This window comes from Leptonychotes weddellii, chromosome 1 (genome assembly GCF_054177405.1).
Source record: "Leptonychotes weddellii isolate Sample4059 chromosome 1, ASM5417740v2, whole genome shotgun sequence".
NCBI classification, from domain to species: Eukaryota; Metazoa; Chordata; class Mammalia; order Carnivora; family Phocidae; genus Leptonychotes; species Leptonychotes weddellii.
The window spans coordinates 76,595,613-76,600,179 of record NC_138369.1 but is presented as its reverse complement, the minus strand read 5'-3'; the positions used below and the strand labels follow the sequence as shown (position 1 = coordinate 76,600,179).

Sequence of the window (4,567 nt, the reverse complement as noted above, 5' to 3'; positions counted from 1 at the left end):
CTCTCTCTCTCTCATTCTCTCTGTCTCAAATAAATAAATAAAATCTTAAAAAAAAAAAAAGAAAAACAATGACAACAACAACAAACTGACCTATAACTCTATGTCACCATCTTGGCCCAGGAGCCCTATGTTCTGCATTCTGGGTGAGTCACACCCTTGCTTCTCCAGCCCTGATCTCATCAGGGACGCTACAAAAGAGGATAATCTGGACTGAGTAGCTTTCCATTTTTATCTCAACCCACCAGCCCCACTGTAGGTTGAACTGTCATGATGCTCCCACTCCATCAGCTGAGGGAGGACAATGGTTTGTCCCATAAGCTGTTCTCTGGTACATTGCACATACCTGTGGCAGGAGGGTTCTGTGGTCATGGGATCATAGGATGCCCTAGAATGTGGTGTGTGGGGGACTGGTTGCTTCTTTTGGTGTGGGAAAACAGTGTGTGAAGAATGAATGAATGTGTGGTAGGGTTAGACATTTGAGGGGTCTTGGGACCCTCTCTTTGCTATCACATGCTTCACCTGCTAGTCCCCACTATCATTTTCAGTGGGTGACATTTTGAGGAGATGGGTTCAGGGAAAAGGGGATGAAGACTGAGAGATCGTGCAGGGCAGATTTGAAATTGCCACATCGATGATCCCTGCCGTATGCACCAGGCAACCTGAGCAAGGAAGCTCCAGAACCCGTTTACCTTTCATTTGACCCACACGCCTTAAATTGTGCCAGATACATGATTGTGTTCAGTGTTTTTTCAAGGATCAGCCTGGCTCCTCATTCTCTTGTCTTCTTTCTTTTTTTTTTCTTTTAATTTTGTTTTATTTATTTGACAGACACAGCGAGAGAGGGAACACAAACAGGGGGAGTGGGAGGGAGAAGCAGGCTTCCCGCTGAGCAGGGAGCCCGATGCGGGGCTCGATCCTAGGACCCTGGGATCATGACCTGAGCCGAAGGCAGACGCTTAACGACTGAGCCACCCAGGCGCCCCCTCTTGTCTTCTTTCTTATCTGCCTCTGGATTGATGCCTGGCTATAGACTTAGTGCTTCCGGGTAATGGCTCTGGTTCTCTAACCCACCTATGCCATGTTCTGCCTAGGTTGGATAGAACCCTCTTCTGACCCAGATCCTACTTTCTCTGCGTCACCTCCTCTGGGCTCCTTTTAGCCCTCCCAGTAGGAACAACAGCAGCAGAAGCGGCCAACAACTCTTAGAGAGAGAACCAGAAAAAGGCTGATTAAGTTGAAGACATCTCCATTTAAACTGATTCAAGTTGGAATAAGTGGTTTATACTTCTATTCTCCACCCTAGTCACCAAGCTAATTTCTACTTTGATTATTAAATTATAAGGGGAGGAGAAGATCATAAATATAGATCTGAACACCATGGAGTTGAGTCTGAAAGAACCTCAACTCAGATAAAATTCATTTAAAAATCTTCTTTGGTCTCTTGAACCTTGAACTCCTAGGCCTTTGCAAAGATTTAAAAGAGTCATCTGGAATAAACATATGGATATGGTAGCATTAAAGGTGAGACTTCAGGGCACCTGGGTGGCTCAGTCGGTTAAGCGTCTGCCTTCGGCTCAGGTCATGATCCCAGAGTCCTGGGATCCAGGGTCCTGGGATCCCATCCCCCAGCGGGCTCCCTGCTCAGTGGGAGTCTGCTTCTCCCTCTCCCTCCCCTCCCTCCCTCCCCCGCTCATGCTCACTCTCTTTCTCTTGTGTGAGCGTGTGTGCAAAAATAAGTAAATAAAGTCTTAAATAAAAGGAAAAAAAAAGGTGAGACTTGAGAAAATATTGGGATGTCTTTATTGATATCCCAATACAGGGTGCCAATAATTTTCATGTCGATGATTAGCAGAACTTAGTGTCTGAATCACTTTTGTTTCCTTGTATAGCAAGTGTTCCACCTCTATGTAACTAAGACAGCATAATGTTAGGAAGTCCCGTAAGTGGAGCAGGTTGGGTTCATTGGAAAGCCAACTCCCAGATGGAGATTTGCATGCAGGAAATTTATTTAGGAATGTTCTCAGGATCAACAACAGAAGGGGGAAGAGAAATAAGCAGGGTTGGGCAGAGGGAGAAGGCCTCAGCTGACCCTGCTAAGAGTGTGGAAGCTGGTATAGCCTTTTGGAGTTGTTCTGAACTGGGGTGAGGGCACTGGGTGTTTTTTTACCCCTGCCTCAGCCAGTCTTTGGAGGTAGGCTGCTCCCAGCTGGGAGTGTGACTGTGGGTAAGGTGGCTTTCTTCTGCCATGGCAATTCTGAGAGGAACTGACAGCTGAGTAATGTCAGACAACTAAGTCCCAAGAGCTGGAGGGAATTAATCCTTCCGCTAATGAAGGGAGATTTGGGTGATATTACACAGAATCCTTGACAATGAACAATTATTCATAGGGAAAGAATTCACGACTCTGGGTAGATCAAGGGCTGTAAAAGCACTAAGTGAGCCTCTGATAGCAAGAGTCTGGGTTGGACTTAAGATCCATCAGTAGATATATTGGTTGCTCACCAAGTAGAAAGGCTGTGTTTAAACCCCCTGACCTTCACAATTGCATTATTTGACTCTCAGTGACTTATGGATTATTGGGCACTAACTAGTAATGATTGATCAATAGTTAGCATCAGGGCAAATTGTTGCGTCAGAACTTGGTTACAAAATTAGCTGCTCTGAGGCAAATTTAATCTAAGAGGGGCTTAGAATAGAAGTGTTTCTCCCCTCAACTGATCATTTTAGGTGTTTAGTGTCTGTCTGTAAGTCTATTTGCCCTTGGTATGTCTATTTTATTTTGAATATTTAGGTAAATGTCCAATATCAATGTCATTGGTGGTATGGGGGGGGGTGTATTTGTGTAAGATCAGTGACAATGCCCTGCCAAACTTGATGGGAGCCTGAGGCAAAAGGAAAATTGGTAATGCTGATCCTGTCTTTATTTTAAACTTTGACATCTTTTTATTTTTTATTTATTTATTTTTAAAAAGATTTTATTTATTTATTTGAGAGAGAGAGAATGAGAGAGAGAGCACGAGGGGGGGGAGGGTCAGAGGGAGAAGCAGGCCCCCCGCTGAGCAGGGAGCACAATGAGGGACTTGATCCTGGGACTCCAGGATCATGACCTGAGCCCAAGGCAGTTGCTTAACCAATTGAGCCACCCAGGCACCCCTAAATTTTGACATCTTTTTAAATGATAGATTGCTTTACATTAATTTTTGTTTTTCAAAATACTGTGTTAAAATATGGGTGCCTGGGTGGCTCAGTCGGTTAGGCATCTGCCTTTGGCGCAGGTCATGATCTCAGGGTCCTGGGATTGAGCCCCGCTTTGGGTTCCCTGCTCGGCGGGGAGTCTGCTTCTCCCTCTGCCTGCCACTTCCCCTGCTTGTGCTCTCTCTCTCTCTGTCAAATAAATAAATAAAATCTTTAAAAAAATTACTGTGTTAAAATATTATTGACCATCATTAGGAAGTTTTGGGCATCCCCTTATGTTATGAGCCCAAGGTGAATGCCTCACTCTCCTCACCCTAGTTCCCAGACATGACTCTACGAATTGGAACATGGGAGAGAACAACTTCTTTTTTCTTTTGAGACAAAATAATCTGACTTCCTTTCGTTCTGTCTCCAGGGAATTGAAGGCTTGGGCAGGGTAAGGACATCAAGAACTGAAAGGAACAGAGGACTTTTATCTGTTAGGCTGAACCAAGCTGACCTTCAGCTACTCCTCAGACTGTAGTTACCTGCATCGGGCTGGCTTACTCCTTTATCCCTGTGATAACACTGCTTTCCTCACATTCAGAACTAACTCACCTGAGAGAAGATGTGACAGTGACTCATGCCTGAGAAGGAGCTCTGAAGAACAGGGATGGGGTCTGAAATGATCCCTCAGGAGCGAGTCTCAATTGTTCAGGCTCTGCTAGGAGAGACAGTTGTGTCGTCGTCCATCTTGAGAGTCATTCCAAGGCTCTGGTCATGGGGATAACCAGGCAAATATTGTCCTACAACTGTTTCACCTCTAATACAGCCATCCAGACTGACCATCATATTGGTTCTACTGTATTTAACATGGAAGGGAAAGAACTCACCACTTATAAAAATATTATCCTATCTCATTTTGTGTAATGTGTTGAAGAAACGTGCACATTTTGATGGTGCTTTTTTTTCTGGGTGATGTGACTGTGAGTGGTTTTACTTTCTTCTTTCTGCTCTTCTCTACTTTCCAAATTTCTCACAATGAACAGATATTTTTGTTAAAATCAGAATAGGAATTTTAAAATGTCTACTATGAACGGTATGCTATTTCTCACTTGATTACCAGGTACCCTCAGAGTTATAGAAGGTGGGTCTGAAAGGTCATTGAGTTTATAGCATAGTTCACCTGACAATTCCTATTATAGGGCCAATTCTTAAGCTGCCGAAGAGAGAAAAACTTCTCTTTCCTGTCCCAATTTCTGTCTTGTCTTTTGATGTATCTTGTATTAAAAAGATCCCACAACTTCCTGTAGTATTGTGAAAATCCCAGGATAATGCAATAGCCATTTAGAAAGTCCTCAGTCTGTCCTTAAGAATTCCCTGAATCACATCA

The 4,567-nt window shown here is 43.9% G+C and overlaps 1 long non-coding RNA gene across 1 annotated transcript in view; it reads left to right on the top strand.

Moving 5' to 3' along the window:
• Positions 1 to 4,094, top strand: part of LOC145722594 (uncharacterized) — a 6,061-nt gene extending 1,967 nt beyond the window's left edge. The window contains exon 2 of the long non-coding RNA XR_014146957.1: positions 3,611 to 4,094. This is a non-coding gene — a long non-coding RNA (uncharacterized LOC145722594). The remainder of the gene's footprint in view (positions 1 to 3,610) is intronic.
• Positions 4,095 to 4,567: the final 473 nt, after the last annotated feature.